The following is a 19,912-nucleotide window of genomic DNA, read 5'->3' on the forward strand; positions in this document are numbered from 1 at the left end:
GTGGTCTCGAATTAGAAAGAATTATCTTCTTGAATTCAAATCTGGTCTCAGACACTGACTAGTTGTGTGACCCTGGGCAAATCACTTAACCCTGTCTGCCTCAGTTTCCTTGGCTGTAAAATGAGGTTGAGAAGGAAATGGCAAACTATTCCAGTATCTTTGCCAAGAAAATCCCAAATGGGGCCACAAAGTGTCAGATGTGACTGAATAAATGAATGAACAACAAGAATTAAAACAAAGTAGACATCTATCAATGGGGGAATGGCTACAAAAATTGTAGTACAGAAACGTAATGGTTCTATAAGAAATAACATGTGTGATTAATGCATAGAAGCATGGGAAAAGATCTATATGAATTGATGGAAAGTGAAGTAAGCAGAGCTAAGAAAACAACGTATATAGTGACTACGACAATGGGTATGGGAATTAAAACTACACAATGAAAAATCAAAAGTATAAGTAAAATTATAAGGATCAAATGGGACTCAAAGAGATATAAGGTAATCCACAGGTGTTGCACATTGCACATGTTTCTGAACTTTTTCAATATTAAAAAAAAAGTAAAGCACTTTAGCTTTGAAAAAAACTGAATTACTATTTTTTTAAAAGCAGCCACAATACACCATTGGTTTATATTTAACTCACGGTCAGCTAAAATCCTCAGATATTTTTCCACATGAATCTAGGTTTTCCTTATTCTGTACTTGTAAAATGTACTTGTAAAAAAAATTTAAACAGATAGAAACAAAGGATGAGTATGGTAGTTCTACCTTTTCCCTGAAATTTATCCCTTAGCAGGACCTGTCCCAAAATAGATGTATTGAATTCAACTCAATGAGCTACTTGTCCATCTCAGTGCATATCATAATCTTGACAACACTCAATCTTCATTCGATTTCTCCTGGGTGGATTGCTAATCTCATCTCTCTTGAAATAACCATGGAGCTCACCAAGAAGGTCCTCTAAATTTCTGAGACTTAATATCATCAGTGCACCGTCATCTGCCAACAGAATTGTTTGGAGACCTCAAGGATTTACTGCTGACCTCTTTCATCTGGACTCTACATCTACCCCTATAACAGTGGTGAATACATACAGAGGGCAAATGACTCCCTCTGTTTTATGTTTCCCTTAACATTGATAACCAAAAGATGATTAAACAAAATTATCTTTGTGGTTGCTCCTCTCAAAAAACCTTCTATGATTTGAATAAATACATGAGACACACCTAGACGGAGGAGAGTTTCATTCTACAATTAAATGGGGTTTTTTTGTAATTAAACAATAGACAAAGCATCATCTTATATTCTCTACCCCTCCCATTAATACAGATCAGATCATATTCACCTTCGTGTTTTATAGTTTCAAGTTCACTGTTTGTTATTGTTCTATAGATACCTAAGGCCATAGGTAATGCCCCTGACCAGCTTCCCTGTTATTTTTACCTGACAATTACCAAGCACCCACCTGCATTATGTTGCTTCTTGCTTTGCCTTACAAGTACAAAGAAGAGTCAAAGGCAGCCACGTGTGTGGTCTGTCAAGTACAATTCAGCCATTTTTATACTTGAACCAGTCCTAATACCTGGCTCAGGGTCCCAAAAAAGATTTCCCTTCCTTGGTGGCAGAACCCAGAGTGGTGTTATTTAGGAAAAATAGGAAAAGGAAAAGCTAGAAAAGAATGACTGATTAAAATACTGCTTTGCATACATTTGGCACTAGAAAGTAAATATCATTATGGTTTAAGGATATTAAAATATGTGTCACAAGCAACAAAAGTCTAATTTTCAGCTTCTGGTTCCATGACAATGGCATTTGGTCAACTACTGGAATTTTCAGACATGCCTTTTCTAAGTGAAAAAGTGTTAGATAGCACTAACTGTTTAACATTTCTTGAATGCTAGTCTTGATTCATGGATCAAAAAAAAAAACTGGGGGGGGCAAAAATTAAAAGAAATGTTGGAGAATTAAAGTAAGGAAAGGAAACATCCATTCCTGCCAATTCTCTTTATCTACTAGGTTTTCCTTTATCCCCATAATTGATGCATTAATGTTAGAATAAGCATCAACAAGGAACTAAATTTTAAAAAATTTGGGTGGGGGGAATGACAACTGAACAACCTCACCCACAGTTTCTTGTTGGTCTCCCAATCCTTTTAGTAACTAGGGACAATGGCTAGAGCACAACGTGCAGCTCCTTAAAAGTGTTACATGTAACCTATAAGCATATTGCTTGCTGCCTTGGGGGGGGGAGCGGGGGATGGAAGGAGGGAAAAAACTTGGAACTCAAAAATCTTATAAAAAATTAATGTGGAGGGGGCAGCTAGGTGGCACAGTGGATAAACCAACAGACTTGGATTCAGGAGGACCTGAGTTCAAATCCAGCCTCAGACACTTGACACTTACTAGCTGTGTGACCCTGGGCAAGTCACTTAACCCTCATTGTCCTGCAAGCAAAAACCAAAATTTTTTTAAATGTTGAAAACATTTCTCTACCTCTATGTGTAGCTTTAAAATAAAATAATTTTTAATAAATTACATGTCTTTTCAATATTGGTTACATGAAAAGGTCTAGTGGTAAGCAACAAGTACTCAAATGCCCTCAGCCCTTGTGGCAGTTTGTCGGATGGACCTCATCCCCTTGGTGCTCTCTGGCTGTGATTACACAACTATTCTTTGTGTAGAATGGCCCTGTGAAATCCAGGGATACAGGGATGATTTCTCAAAGTCTCTTCCAATCCCATCATTCTATCTGACCCTTCTAGTCAAAGGAAGGGAAACCACTTTAGTTGTAGTGTCATTCTGGCAGAGGGAACACAAAGAATAAGTTGTTGCAGAATTCTACTTTCCGTTCCCTTCTGCCAAGAATATTAGTACCACAATGGCTTAGGTGCAATTATACTCTCTCTACACATAAATCCCCATGTCTTCCCTCCAAAATGAAATAACTGCATTGTTTGAAAAGTATAATATTTCAAGAATACTAAAGATTAAGACTGGAAAACTCACAAATAGAAAATAGCTTCTTATTTAGGATGAGTCATTCACTTCCTCTCCTACCTCTCCCATGTCCTCCCCTCCTTACTTCTGCCTCTAGGAATACCTAGATTGCTTTAAGGCACCTACTAGGGAGTCATTTCCAGATCCTTTGGGTTTTTTTTAGTTCTTTCTCCTTCCTCAAATAATCAGAAGTTTACTTATCTTTTTTACACCTCGTGTTTCCATAACAGAAAGTAAGTTCTTTGAGGACTGTTTAACACTCTCTTTTTCCTCAATACTTGGCACATAATAAATGCTTGGTCAATTCAATCAGTGCACTGTGATAGGGCTCACTTACAAATAGGCATCCTTGCTCTATCAGAAAAAAAATCCTCCTTACCCAATGGGTAAATAGGTTTGTCTGTTTTGAGGACTAACCAAATGCGAACTGGGTCTCACCATCTCTCTGGGAAAGTCTTGTATGAATCACTAAAGAGAGGAACAGATACTGGACCTGTGGTTTGTTGGTCTACTTCTAGAATCCCACCTTCTGCAAGATATCTTTATGGGGGTCAGCTAGGCGGTGTAGTGGATAAAGTACCAGCCCTGGATTCAGGAGGACCCGAGTTCAAATCAGGCCTCAGACACTTGACACTTGCTAGCTGTGTGATCCTGGGCAAGTCACTTAACCCTCATTGCCCGGTGCAAAAAAAAAGAAAAGAAAAGAAAAAATATATCTTTCTGGGCCCTTCTTAATTTTACTGCCTCCCCTCTGAAATTATCACCAATTTATCCTGTACATATTTTATTTATAATAGGTTGGGGGATTTTTGCATGTTTTCTTCCCCATTAATCCCTGGGCTCCTGGATAGCTAGGGCTATTTTAAGGGGCTTTTTTGTATCCCTAGAACTTAGCACAGCATCTAGTACATGGTATTTAATAAATGCTTGATGGTTTGACTATACAGAACTTCCAAGTGAGGAAATATCCTCTTACCAATGGAAGTCAGTAGCTTTTTTGCACCCTATAAGTGGTTTAGGGCGTTTTCTAGCCTACAGCACTAAGGGTAAATGACTTGACCAGGGTCTCTCAGTCAGCAGTATGTGTCAGAGATTGGACTCGAGTCTAGGATTCTCTGGTTTCAAAGCCAGCTTTCTATTATACCACTCTATCCATGTGTCTAGGTGTAATTGTTTTAAAAAAAAATTGTTTAAGCTCCTACTCTATGTATATGTGCTTTTTAAAGCAGAATTATTTTTCTTTCTTTTTTTTTTTTTCTTGGATTTGGAGATCCTCTTCTATCATGAGTTCCCTGGAACTCTTCTGTACCATTGCATTGGTGAGAAGAATATAGTCCATCACAGTAGGTCAACACTCAATGTTGATGATACTGTGTACAATGTTCTTCTGGTTCTGCTCATCTCACTCATCATCAGCTCACGTAAGACCCTCCAGGTTTCTCCGAACTCTTCCTGCTCATCATTTCTTACAGCACAATAGTATTCCATTGTATTCATATACCACAACTTGTCCAGCCATTCCCCAATTGATGGGCACCCCCTCAACTTCCAATTCCTTGCTACCACATAAAGAGCAGCTATAAATATTTTTGTACATGTGGGTCCCTTTCCCCCTTCCATGATTTCTTTGGGCAAAAGACCCAAAAGTGGGATTGCTGGGTCAAAGGGTATGCACAACTTTATTGCCCTTTGGGCATAATTCCAAATTGCTCTCCAGAATGGTTAGATCAGCTCACAGCTCCACCAACAATGCATTAGTGTTCCAATTTTCCCACAGCCTCTCCAACATTTATTATTTTCCTTTTTTGTCATTTTAGCCAATCTGATAGGTGTCAGGTGGTACCTCAGAGTTGTTTTAATTTGCATCTCTCTAATCATTAGAGATTTAGAGCATTTTTTCATATGGGAATAGATAGCTTTGGTTTCTTCATCAGAAAACTGCCTGTTCATATCCTTTGACCATTTCTCAATTGGGGAATGACTTGGATTCTTATAAATTTGATTTAGTTCCCTATATATTTTAGAGATGAGGCCTTTATCAGAAGCACTGGCCTCAAAAATTGTTTCCCAGCTTTCTGCCTCCCTTCCAATTTTGGATGCATTGCTTCTGTTTGTACAAAAATTTTTAAATTTAATATAATCAAAATCATCCATTTTGCATTTTATAATATACTCTATCTCTTGTTTGGTCAAAAACTGTTTTCCTTTCCAAAGATCTGATAGGTACACTATTCCTTTCTCTCCTAATTTACCTATGGTATCACCTCTTATGTCTAAATCATGTATCCATTTTGACCTTATTTTAGTATAAGGTGTAAGATGTTGGTCTATGCCTAATAAGCAGAATTATTTTTAAAGGTTTTTATAAATATAAAAATATTTTCAAATTTCAAATAAAATGGTGGCATTTTGGTGTTTTACTTTTTCATTGTTGGTAGCTGAGGGAGAGAGGGAGGAGGCAATGGCCGGAGAACTAGCTTTGTTGAATTTTAGAAAATGGAGGTAAATCTTTTCCTTCTCTTGATAGAGCTTTCTTTGTAATTCTGTTGGTAAAAAATTCCTAACTTTTCTTTTTTTTTTTCGGGGGGGGGGGGGGAGAGAAGAGGTAGGGAATGGAACAGAACCACTTCCCTAAACTATGATTTGAAATAAACAGCTTCAACAGAGGAAATTTACCATCAGAGTTACTAGCAAAGCCTCTCCAGCAACTTCCCAATGAAAAACAAACCAGCCATTTTCAATATGGTGATTTGTATACATCATCTCCTCCATCCATAGAGTACCAGGCCTAGAGTCAGGAAGACTTTTTTTGGGGGGGATTAATAAATATTTTTATTTATAATTTTGGGTTCCAATTTTTCTCTTTCCATCTCTCCCCTCCCTCCTCTCTGAGGTGGCAAACAATCAGATATGGGTTATACATGTATGATTATGTAAAACATTGCCATATTTGCCATTTTGTACAAGAAAACTTGCTTAAAATTTTTTTAAAAATCAAAGAAAGTGAAAAATAGCATGCTTCAGTCTGTTCCATCAATATCAGTTCTTTCTTTGGAGGTGGATAGTCCTTTGGGATTGTCTTGGATCATCGTATTGTTGAGAATAAGACTCTTCTTTCTAAGTTTAAATCTGGCCTCAGACACTTATTAGCTGTGTGACCCATGGCATATCACTTAGCCCTGTCTGCCTCGGTTTTCTCATCTGCAAAATGAACTGGAGAAGGAAATGACACAGTACTCCAGTATCTTTGCCAAGAAAACCCTAAATAGGGTCATGAAGTTGGACACAAGTGAAACAATTGAACAACAACTAAAGTTAATATTTTTCATTAATAAGAGTACTCAATAAATATCAGTAGTAAGGAAAGAAATTGCTTTGGTAAACTGATTTTTTTGTTTTGTTTTCTTTTGTTTTTATGGGGCAATGAGGGTTAAATGACTTGCCCAGGGTCACACAGCTAGTAAGTATCAAGTGTCTGAGTCTGGATTTGAACTCGGGTCCTCCTGAATCCAGGGCCGGTGCTTTATCCACTGTGCCACCTAGCTGCCCCCTGGTAAAGTGATTTTTAATTTATAGGAGCCATGGTGGGATGCAGGGATGGGTAAACTCACCTTGGTATACTAGTTTTAATTTTATTTTTTTTAAAGTTGCCTCACCAGGAGGGGCAGAAGATAGATTGTACAAACTTGGCAAACATATTTGCCCAGAGCCTGAAGTGGTTCTGATGGTAGATTTCCTATGTTTAAGCTGTTTATTTCAAATCATAGTTCAGGGAAGCAGTTCTGTTCCACTCCCCGCTTCCCAGAAAAGAGAAATTAAAATTGTAGGGGTTTAAAAATTCCACAGCATTATCAGCATCTGATCCAAGAAACAAACGTGTGTGTGTGTGTGTGTGTGTGTGTGTGTGTGTGTGTGTGTGTACTTGCTCTCTAAGGGTGGTGGGTTGTAAATTCCGACTTTCCACTGTGTATAGGGGATGTGGAAAGTCAGAAAAGGGTAGAAGCTTGTTAACCTGGGTTCAAATTGGGATATTTTGTAAACTGAGAATTAACTCCTTCCCCACTCCCACTGAGGAAAACGTTTATCGCCAAAGATCATCGGCAGCAACTTCTCAATGAAGACCAAAGAACAAAAATAACAAAATACCAACTTTGAAAGTTTACAAAGGAAAGTGCTTTTTTCTACCCTGCTTTAAGGCAACCCTTGCCTTTGCTACTAAAACCCTAAGTTGGCAGACAGGCTAACAATGGGAAGCAGGACTTCTCTTCTTTTGAAATGCAGGGGCAGCGAGATGGTGCAGTGGATAGAGTATCAGCTCTGGATTCAGAAGGACCCGAGTTCAAATTCAGCCTTAGACACTTAACACTTAGTAGCTGTGTGACCCTGGGTAAGTCACTTAACCCCAACTGCCTTACCAAAAAAAAAATAATAATAATAATACTGAAATGCAAAGAGGTTTTGAAGAAATATGGCTTCAGGGCAGCCCATAAACAGACTGGCATTTTAGCAGCTGGATCCCCATCCAGAGAATTAAGAGTTTCTCTTCCAAAGACCCTCAGTTCATAGCCAGGGTTCATAGGCTTCTCCAGGGGGCATACTCTTGCCTCACAGGATCCAGGGCAATATGGCACAGTCTAATACCCATACAGTCAACCCCACTCAAAGCACAGTAACTCCTTTACTTAAATTATGTGTGGATCCAGGGATATATACACTATGCATGTGAAGGTAATTAATTGCAAGCATGGTCTTGTTGCTTCAGCTCAGTATAAGCTAACACAATAATTATGACAAAGGATATTAGAGTGTAAAAAAAAAAGAACCCTTAAATATCATTCAGTCTAAGCTTTATGGATGAGGAAACTAAGGCCCAAGAAAATAAAGAGACTCAACCATGGTATCACAACTAGATAGTTTGCAAAGATGGAAATAGCAGGCACTCTGGAGTCCTGATACTAAGATATTTTGCACAACTAAATCCTAAAATTCTATTACTTTTATTCCTAAAATCTGTTATAGTTGATTTTATGAACTCTTGGTACCTATGTCATAGCATCACTAGCAGTTAAGGATTGATCATAACTTGAAGATAGTTTGAAATTCATTAGTGTTTCTTGAAATGCCTGAAAATGAATTCTATTGCTAGGGTGTGCATGTGTCTGTGTGTGTATATATCTATGTCTGTGTATATGCATACATAAACACATATGTACATATAGATGTATGCATACACACATTTTTTACGACTCAATTTCCTCCAAATTTCAAGTTAAAAATTGGATCCTATTCCTAAGACTGTTATTAAAAGTTTTATATTAATACATTGCCTTGGATACTATTTAACTAAAAATTATAAACCCCATTCCACGGTGCTTATATCTTTGAGTTAGTATATCTTAAATAAAAACTATATAGGCCTTTAAAACAATAATTTAAGAAATGCTAAAATATATATATTTGGTTTTCAAAAATTGTTCAAAACCCCCTGATGTTTATCTAGTCTGATCAAAGTGTTCTATTCAAAGGAGACTCTTAGAAGTAAAATAAGTGCTGATCACAAGAATAGAATCCTCATTTCTAACCAATAGTCATCAATACAATTGGTTCAATATAATGTCATTCTCAAGGAGTTTTTAAAATTTTAGTCTGAATTTTGACACTGTCCCATAAACTGTTTCTACCAAATGTACTTATAAGCCAGTTTTCCCACATGCTTCAGAATTAGGAAACTAATGAAGTCTGTGAGCCCTTAACAAAAAGGTAATGCGGCTATTATGATTTCAATTTTTCCTGATAGTATTAAATTACTCATCTGAATTAGCACAAGGTCCTTAGAAAACTGGGTTCTTCATAGAACTGAATTACATTTTTCTTTAAGTGTGCATGTATGCACACAAACACTCAAAAAAGGCAACTGTGTGTAGCAGGTAGAAGGCCATCCTTGGAGTCAGGAAAACTTGAGTTAAATTCCTATCTCAAGACATCTACTGACCGTGTGACCCTGGAAAAGTCACTTAACCTTATAACACTATATAAAATCCTAAACAAAATACCTTGAATCAGTAGAGGGAATTTCTTGGTGCACTGGAAAAAAGCAATGAATTTGGATCCAGAGGACCTGGGTTTAAATCCCAGTTCTGCCACTCATCCAGGTGATCTTGGATTTAAATCACTTACACTAGGGGCCTTGGTTTTTCTCATTTGTAAAACTATGGGGGCAAAGATGATTTCTAGCTCCAAGTCATTTTTTGAGTTCCCAAGACCCATGATATCACAAGTAAAGACCTCCCTAAAAAATGTGACAAGACGCATTTATAGGTAAATATGTGTGTGTGTGTTTATCTCATATATAGATATACACAGTCTCACATATACATATGTGTATGGGGAGACAAATATATACAGACACACATATATATTTACAAATAGATCGTCTTCATATATAGATGACCTTTCAAAAGCTGGAGGAAGGGGGAGGTACAGAGAAAGAAATTAATACACAATAGCAAATTATTCCAGGGTGAGAAGAACATGGTGATCCCAAACTCAGTGCCTGCCACTGAAAAAACAGGCCACTTATCATCCCTTCATCTGCTTATTTGTACATTCTCCAAACACTAATTAAATACTTGATTCTGTGCAGTGCACCGTGTTATTAAGTAAGATACAGAAATAAGATGTGCATGGGTCCTTGCAAATTAAAAAAAAAAATCTCAGAAGAAAGTATTTTGCATGGGCAAATGACCTCCTAGGATGTCAATACATTTTCACAGTAGCACACACTAGATAGCCAGGTGAAAGGATTCCATCTCATAATGGCTATTTTTGTTAAGACTTTTAACAAGCCAACCATGTCATTAACCTGGACATCTGCACATAAATTCTGTGAAAAGTCTAAGGCAGTTTCTAACGTACAATATTTTCCACTCTCTGAATCCTATGCACATTATTTCTTTATTACCACATATCATAATGCTTAATTATATGCTATCTTGGATTGTTTGCTGTTGTTTCATGCCCCATGTGACTTGTCTCTCCATCAAAGCAATAAACTCCTCAAAAGGCAGGGACGTCCAGGATATCCCACAGCATCTAGTCTAGCTGGGGCACATATCCATGAAAACCTGTTGAATGGCTGACCTAACACTGGGCCCAATCACCTTTTTAAAAGCTCAGGGCTTCACAGTATAACCATCTTGAAACCCATTCTCCTTTCACAGTACACGGGCCAAGTACTAAGGAACAAAACAAGACATGTAATCACAGGCCTTCCCTGGGCACCTGAGGTCATCAGTAAATGAGTCCCTCCCTGCTCAGAACTATCTTGCCCTGCCAGCTGCTTAAAGGGTACTAATGAGGGCACTAGCTTTTGCCACTATTCTATTTCTTAGTGAGATTCAACAATTTGGTCGAACAAATACTTATTCAACACCAATATGTGCAAGGCAAAAAAAAAAAAGTCAGTTTAACAGTAAGTAGAGAGAAGACTGGCCTTGGAGTCAGACAGCTGTGGAACCCCTGAAGTCACTTAACCTCTTAGTGCCCTGAGATAACACTCAGAACCTAGCAGTCACAGAAGTTACTAAAAAGTAGCCAATTTGCATTAGCAGAAGAGGTTTCACTGTTTCCTTTACCAGGGAAATAACAGCATCAGCTCTCATTCCCCTACCCAGATATTCAAAGAATTGCACACTTTCGGTAAAAATACCAAAATGAAATAGCACCTGAAGGCAAAGAGCTTACATCCTCCCAGGGGAATAAAACATGAGTCTAAATAAGTATAAAAAAGAAAAGGTAGGGAATAATGGGGGAGGGGGGACGACAAAGGATCATGGATTCAGAGTTGTAAGGAGGTCATTTTACAGATAGGAAAATTAAGACAATGATATTAATTAATTACACAGTAAAAGTTAAGAATTACACAGTAAGTGTCTAAGACAGTATTCTTCCCAGAAGAAAATATCAGACACAATATTCTGGGAATATTTGAGGAAGGAGAGAACACAAACATCTGAGGGCATCTAGGAAGGCTTTGCGCAGGAGGTATTACCCAGAAAATAGGAATCTGAAAGGCTTGATATAAGAAGTGTAGAGAACAGTTTATGTGAATGCCTGGATACCTACAAAAGCCATGGAATGTGATTAGATAACTGCATTGTTTCTGAAAGTGGGATCCTGGGATGAAAGGTGGGAGGATAATTTTTTTTTTTCAGAATCCTTTAAAATTCAAGTCATCAGATGGCTGCTGTGGAGCATGAGGATAAAGCACCGCGAAGCATTTACTGTGTGTTCCCTGGGTGGTAGAGATCTAAGACATCATGAATATTACCCAATACCTCTAGACAGGACACCTAAAGTCAAGCTTTATCATCTAAAGGGGAAGAAGAGAGAGGGAAGTCAAGTCTGATAAATGGGCAATCGACATGAATATAAATATACAGATATGTATAGTATACCTAGTTTTATTCCTTAATTAAGCCCTAGTCAGTTTGGATATGCTAAGACTATAAGCAACTGTATAGTTACTGTTAATGAAGGAATTCTTCTTGGCCGTGGTGGCTACTTAAGATTTGCATTAGGTTTCTTCTCTGTAATTATAACTTGAGGTGTTGTCTTCCCTTCCCCGTCTATCTTTCCATTCTCATTTTTCTCTTCTCTCTCTCTCTCTCTCTCTCTCTGAGAGATAGATATATAGATATATAGATATAGATCTATTAACGTTGGGCCATTTACAGGTGATTACTGTGATGGCTAGTGATACAGATTGGGTCGTGTTATCTGCGCGGTGCTCACAACTATTGTTAAAAACAAATCAACAAAATCAATTTGAGGTTAAAAACCTGGAATTAAAAATTCATCTCCTCCAGATGCCTCCCTCTAATTGACCAGGAGCTCCTCGCATACTTTTTTTATTCATCGTTTGCGCAGCTGGTTAGTATAGCCTCAAGAGTCTGGTTGTTTTACTCAGATAGTTTGAGGAAATGCGAAAAGCCTCTCGGTAGAAAGGTTACTCTACTGGAACCAGGACACCCCCCTGAGGCCAAGTTAATTTAATCGCCTCCGCGTCAGACCTTTTGTTCTAAGATAGGTCCTATCCCCCCCTTCCCCCACCCGCGCTTACAAAGACAGAAAACTCAGAAAAGTCTGGGTGAAATTCACCCGAGCCTGCCCTTTGGGCCAGGTGTCCGTCGGGATTGGAAGCAACAGTCCTGGGATGCTCGCTCTCAGTCTCTTACTACTTCAAAGGACTGAAAGAACGAACTCAGTAGAGCTACACTGCTTTACTTTCCGGGGATTCGTTTTTCCCTGCAGTAAGAAAAGTAGTTATAGTCGCCTGGGGCTAAGGTCCTGTACAGGTATCAGAGCCCAAGGAGAGTTGAAGCGGCTCAATGGCTGGAGCATCCCCAGCAGCGCGCTCGCCACGACCTCCGTCCCCCCTTTAGTCGCGCCTCCGTTTTGGTCACAGGCTGGAAAATAGCTGGACCCGGCAGGAGACCCCTCCACCACCACCAACACGAGTGGCGCGTCCGACCCTCCAGCGCAGATCTCGAGAACTGTGGCACAGGACGGGAGCGGCCGCTCAATTCCCTCTTCCCTTTCTCCCGTGTGGTCCCCAACCGGAGCCAGATAACCTGGAGCTAAGCCCCGAGAGGTGTCCTGGCAAGTGGCCGAGGCTGCCAAATGAGCAGCAGCGCCTTCCCTTCCTGCCGCTTTCCCAAAGAAGGAAGGCATGGGACGGACCGGGCGCACGTCAGCGGCACTAACACTTACCCACTCCATCCCTCTCGCCCGAGAGGCGGTGTCACTCCGCCCGAATTTAGGACGCTGCAGCCGCTGCCTGGAGCTATCTTCCTCTTGGGACGCCTCCCTGGGAGCCCCGGGCTGAGGCGGAAGAAGTTTAAATGGGACCGCGCCCGGGCGCGCACGGGGAAGGGTGGGACTGGCCGCCTGTCACCCCCCCTGCGGCATGTCCCTGGCTGCGCTGCATCCGGACGGGAGGGGTTCGCCTCCACCCTCCAGACCCAGCCGAGCAGAATTCGCGGCGCACCTGGGACTCATTTGTAGGCTGCCGCAGGGGCCGCCGCCCGCCCCGGGCCCTCCACCTGTCCCCCGGGCCGAGTTACAACAAGCTCGGAGGAAACCAGTGCGCTTAGGGAGATGCTTCTTGCACAGCTGGGGCAAGTCCAGGGCTGTGACCTTGGAGTTTGCAGACAGATTCCTCGGGGCAGGAAGCTAGAGTCTAGAAGTTCGACCCCAACGAGGTCGCCTGAGACTGTACCTCGCTCCCCTCTCTCCCAACCCTAGATAATTGAGGTCTCTAAGAAGGAAAGAGATATCCATGTGTATGTCCTTTCTTGATAGAAGGCAGACGATTTTTAAAAAACTTTATTGGTAGCAACTGGCCAGTTACTATTTTCTAGCCTTTAGGTTTCTAGCAAAGCCATCTGCGTCCGCCCACATCTCCCTCCTCAGCCCCAAACATGCGGCAGCTCCCGCTCTTGTAGCTATTCTAGCCACTAGGAGCCAAAGGACTCTCCCTTCAAAGTCTCTTTCACCTCTTCCGTCAGAGACAGCCCCTGGCTCCAAGGGGAAATTGTTGTCTAGGTTCAGGGAGAGAGAGGAACCGGGACCACTTTGGGGTCGGAGATGGCGTATCTAGGCATCGTCTCATCAAATGAGGCTGTTGGCCTAGTTTACAAATTGTTAATGTGGCCCTACGTTCTGATTCATTTAAAGTTACCAGCTCCGGGACTAGTGTCCAACTGCTTCGTAAAAAAACGTGCGCAGCCTCGAGGACTCTTGGAAGGTGCTGAATTTCCGCCCCGAAGTGTTTCCTTGCCGACAGAGAAAGAACCCCTAGCGCCGAAGAAAAACAATTAAAGCTCGAAGTAACTACAGAAGCAGTCTGCGGTGCCCTGAAGAACTCAGGGCTCTGGAACTAATACCTTATAAACTGATACTATATCTTCTTTCAGTACATTAGGCTTTTAGCGACTTTATAAATCTCTGCTCCGGATGCACGACCTCACCCTAGAACGCTAAGCAATTAAGCAATATTTGCCAATAGGAATTTCCCGTCACTTAAAGACAGGCCGGAGGAGTTGTGGACCAGGGGCAACCCAGACGCTCCAAGTTCCACATAATACCTCAGGCATTAATTGCCAGGAAGTGCCCTGGTGGGTCATTATCATGGTAACAAACAAGGAAAACATTTTCATATCAGAAGAATGAAAAGTGTAGTAACTACCTTTTTAGAGATTGAGAAGGTAAGCATGGAGCTGCCTGTTGCCATGGATATGGTGTTCTGTTTACAGGACTGTTCTTTTCCTAGCAGTTAAAGGGTCTAGGAACCAATAGGAAACTATTTTCCCACAACATTCCACTAGGTTTATAATGGGTAAGTAAGTTAATTGGGTGTTTCGGTGCTTGAAAAAGTTAGGAGAAAAAAGCCCTGAAGCATTGCAGGTGACTTATGGTGATGGTTAAAACAAAACAAAACAAAAATCAAAGCAAAGAATATGTTCTTTTTGCTCTCTACTGCAAGAAAAAGTATTTTGTACCCTGTCGGGGAGGTAGGGAGGACAAAAGTAGAAAATGTAGTACCTGTTCTCAAGAAGCTTACAGTCTGGGAAGGAAGACAAGACACAACTATGTAAGAAGTTAAACCACAATAAACAACATTTAAAGTGGCAATTGAACTATATATGACACTCAATCGGCTGTAGATACACAATGCTGGAAAGTTTTTCTCCTAGTTAAACTGGTGAAAGTGAACTGGGCATGTAGTAATAATTCCTTACTTTTGAAGAGTTCTTTACAGGTGACAACACTTTCATGTAGTTATTTCATTCCCTTTCATATTCTCTCCGCACACCAACCCTTCAATTCTACATAGGAGGAAAGTATGTTTCACATAAGGGTACACAGCTAATAAGAGGCAGAAATAGGACTAGAACCCAGGTTTCTGACAGCTTAGACTAAAAAGTGCTATTATACAAAGCTGACATTAAGTCCTCCAGTACTGGTCTAAAACTTTTCCCCAACACGCATAAAAATAGGTAGAATAATTTGCATAGAACTAGGTGGAGTAGGTAAATTTACCTGTTTGTGGGAGTGGGGCTGGTGGACCGTCTACCTGATTCCAGATATGTCCCACTCGTCTGAGATTCCCACCTTAAGTCCCTAAGGCTACTGTGGGGGAAAAAATGCACTTCCTCATCAGTCCCCATTATCACTAGTGAATTTGTCAGATTTACTAGTTAATATTTTAGGATCTCAGCGTATAGGAGATATAAGAAAAGTAAATTTCAATGGAAGAGAGCAAGGCAAGGACCAAATTAAGATCCTAAGTAGCAACAAGGAGAAATCTAAGGAGATGAAGTTTTGGGGAGAAAGGAAGGTGAAGGACAACTAGATACTTCATGAATTTGCCTGATGGTGATCTAAGTCTGACATTTTCTTTGTTTAAAAGTTGAATCAATCAACCAATAAATCTTTAATGAGAACCTACTTTATGCAGATGATTTTAGTAGGTATTCCAAAAGGAAACAGTCCCTGCTTTAATGTGCTTGCAGTTTAGCTGGAAACACAAGACATACATACAAGATAAAGCTATAAGGTAGCCACAAATGCTTAGGCAGAAAAGCATGGTAGCTGTTAATTGCTAGAGAACCTCAAAGGAAAAAAGAAATCATTTAACTGAGACCCAAAACACCGTACAGTCTCATCTCTTTGGTTAATAGTATGACCTCAGGTAAATCACTTAAATTTTCTCTGCTTCAGTTTCCTCATAAATCGAATGTAAACTCCTCGAGGTTAAGAGTCTGATTTAATTTCGTGTTTGTGTCCCCATTGCTTAGCACAGTGCCTGGCACATAGTAAGTGATTAATAAATGCTTTTGTTGATTTGACTGATAAAGAATAAGGAAACAGAAATGGATTATTTTCAAGGCAACTTTCAATTATAGAATTCTATGCATGCATGTTCAAAAGAGCAACAAGTTTGTGTCTTTGCTCCAAACACTTAATTTCCTATTCAACAAAAATTTATTAAGAACCTACTATGTGCAGCTTGGCTCTTGTTGGAGTTATTTTAAAGGCACCGGAACTACAAAAACAAAAGTGAAACTTCCTAATCTCAAAGAATTTACATTCTACTGTTCATGGATTTTCTGATAAAATGTTCATTATAATCCCCTGCCAGACTAAACCATGTATAACAATCAGAAGATAGCTATTGCTTGATCATTCGAGGTGATTATGAACATTGTTGTGCTATAGATGCATAAAGTATATGAGACTGGGGATTTTATGACTTCGTTTGTCAGTCATTGCATTATAAGGAGTCCACCCAGATTACTGCAGTCCCTGCTGGCTAACTACCTCTTGAGAAGCTGGCAATAAAACTGAAAAAGAAATGCTAAATGTCACTTTTTTCCCCAAACTTAAAGGGCAGCAGATATGGCATTTGGCAATTTCCATTCATGGTCTGGCAACCTTTGCTTAGAGAGCATTGTTAAAAGGTCTGGATATCGACTTTGATGGTCTTCTTTGAATTTTCATTTTCCCTTGTTGTACTTAAGACTACTCACATGTATTTTGATCTCCTGGCCTTGAACTCATGCCTACTAGACATGGACTATTGACCAAGCCCCTCTAACTAGATAAATGTGGTATTAGCCTCACCTTACCTCCACCAACTCTCCAAGATTCTTGTTTGGAGATAGATAGATAGATTAGATAGATAGATAGATAGATAGATAGATAGATAGATAGATAGATAGATAGATAGATAGATAGATAGATAGATAAAGACTGATTAGTTAGAGAGATGTCTCCAGATAAGAAATATACATATAGTCTATTTCAAGATATAAATTTCAAGTTAACTAACATTTTATTAAACTACTATGTAGAACACTATACCTAGCACAGTGCGTGACACATTGGTGCTTAATAAATGCTTGTTGACTTAACTAGGTATAGGACCTCTTGGGGTACTCTCCCCCTTGCCTCACACTGGAAAGTGGAGTTCCTAGAGGACAACTACCCCAGCTACAAAGTATTCTTTGAGTCCCTGTTCCTAAAACTATAGATTGCAAGCCTCTCCTAATGTATTTACCTTTCAATAGTCAGCCAGATGACACAATTAGCTTAGAACAAAATAATTTACTAGAGTAGCACAAGAGTATTTATATTAGCACATTCCTCCCCAAACCTCTTCTGAAAATATATACACTATCAATGGGGAGAGTGAGCAAGTCTAGTGATCTCACATGAGGATTCATGTGGAAGATGAATGTACACCTCCAAGTGCCATGGAGCCCCTTCAGTCTTCTTTAAAATATCTCATCACTGCTCTTTGCTGGGTTCCACAAATCTGTGGAGTGTGTAACTGGTCTAAGATCCCTGGGCATGCATACTCTCAGCTGGTCAATGAGTAAATTTGGTCATCATCTCCACTGCAGCCCGGTTCAATTCATTGCTTGGCTTCGGTCTATACTTCCTCTAACCCCAGTTTCAATGTCAGTCCTCTATCTAGGGCACTGCTCTTTCAAGGGAAACTAGAACCAATGGATAAAGGACCTGTCCTCTAGTTAGGAAGATCTAAGTTCAAGTTTGACCTTAGATACTAACCATGTGACTTTGGGCAAGTCACTTCACCTCTATTTGCCTTACTTTCCTCATCTGTAAAATGGGGATAATAATAGCACCTACCTCCCAGGGTTGTTGTAAGGATCAAATGAGAGAATATTTGTCAAGTACTTGAACATAGTGCCTGGCACATAGTGGACACTATAAAAATGCTGGCTATTATTATTATTAGGATCATTAGGAAGCTTCCCCAGTCCTGCTCCCTCAGAGTCTCAGCAGCATCCCTGCTCCAGGAACCAAGCTCTCTTCCTCTCCAAACTTCTCAAAGGCTTGCTGTAAGCAAGGTTCCTACTATTACCATGTCCGTCAGCTGTACGAAGCCATTGCTGATGGGAGAAGAGGAGGAGGGAAGAGAAAAATTCCATTCCTGAATTACTGTACTATTCTAGAGTCACTCATAAGAGCTGAAGTTCTCCATTCTGCCTCTACCAGGACTGGTTCCTTCCTTTTAAAATTTTGAGTCTCTCCCATTCACCCATGAAATGAATGGGCTGAGAAAAGGCCCCAAGATAAGCCAGAACTAGGAGTAAATCCATTATCTCTTGGCAACTACTCAGCATAATTTCTGACTAGTCTGTAGGCAAATATGGACACTCAGGGATTGAGAGGTAACTGCGGTAGCAGCAGCAGTAGTAGCAATAATAGTTAACATTTATATAGCTAACTATGTGGCAGGCACCATGCTAAATGCTTTACCATTATTATCTCATTTGATCCTTACAACAATCCTTGGAGAGAGAGAAAGAGAAAGGTGCTGTTGTTCTCATTTTACAGATAAGGAAACTTGGGCAAAATAGAGGTTAAGTGACTTGCCCAGGATCACACAGTTAGGAAATGACTGAGGCGAGATTTGAACTCAGGTCTTCCCAACTCTAGGCCACTCCTGCCCCTTCTCCCCACTTCCCACTACATAAAGGTTAGATCAGAAAGCAAGCCCTCATTGAATTTATAGTCTAGTACAACACATACATACATATGAACATATATACATGTAGTATATATTCTGTTGAATATTAAAATATATATATATATACAGTTTATTTTTGCCTGTCTCCTACAAACAGATCAGAGAAATTATATCTTTTATCTCCTACAATTTGTTTCCATACCTGTACTCCTACAAAAACCCATATCAGAGAAAACATAAATCTCCTACCAAAACCAGATCAGAGACAGAGAGAAAAAACATAATACCAATTTAATTTTGTCCCAAGAAGAAATGTAACATGATCATGTGGGGACTCCCCCTTTCTGAGGGTATATAAGGGTTTTTTTGTCCATGGGTTACAGAGTGTTATGTTTCATTAGTATGGTACAGAAGCAAAGGCAGTTTAAAAATTTCAGTTATAGCAAGTATGGAGGAAATACCGAAGCATCATGATAAGATTACAGGATTCCAAAAAAGGGTTTGGCAAGGATGAGGACACCCAGATGTCACCATAAGATAGGGACTTACTATCCTGAGGGAAAAGAAGTCACCAGGTAGGGTCTTTTATCTGCTAGCTATCTGGTTTCAATTTGGAGCTCAGTTGAAGGACATTTTGTTCCTATAAATCCTATTAATCCAGGGTTTCATAAAAAATACTTTTGGATAAGAAGGTACCTCCTTCAAATCCAGGTGATCCATATAGTCATATTACCAATACACATGCATATTATGTGTGTAATATATGGATATGTATGCATGTATTTATATATTATATACACAATCATAAGAAATAATACATGTTAAATGCAGGAAGATTCAAAGTGCCAGCTGCCCAGTTCTCTAATGATCCTCTGCTAACTGATGAATAACTTAATCCCATCAGGAAAAATTGGGATCATACATAGCCACCTCACCTGTCTGTTAAGGCCACACTGCTAGCTGAGATCCTTTGGGGTAAAAGGTCATTGTCAACTGGGAGAGATGTATAGATCAATGTTTTATGGAAAAGAGAAAATTTGGGTGGTACTTTAAAGGATGATGGGGTAGGAGGGGAAAGGCGAAGACATTTCGGGCATAGGGAATTTATGAGCAAAGACATTTGGAAATTATCTACTGAGGCTTAAAGTAGAGAAGTTCAAATAGGGTGAGAGAGAAGAGCTAAAAACTACTTTAGCGTGCACCAACCTTTAAAGTCAGGAGCATAATAAAACCAACAAAGTGGGTAGGGAAGGGACAACCAGAGGGATAAGACTAGAATAAGGACAGTAGTCAAGAAAGGAAATTAGCCAGCAGCGTTAAATACAGCAAAGAGGTCAAGGAACCTATAAAA

The sequence above is a fragment of the Dromiciops gliroides genome, chromosome 2 (genome assembly GCF_019393635.1).
Source record: "Dromiciops gliroides isolate mDroGli1 chromosome 2, mDroGli1.pri, whole genome shotgun sequence".
Lineage (NCBI taxonomy): Eukaryota > Metazoa > Chordata > Mammalia > Microbiotheria > Microbiotheriidae > Dromiciops > Dromiciops gliroides.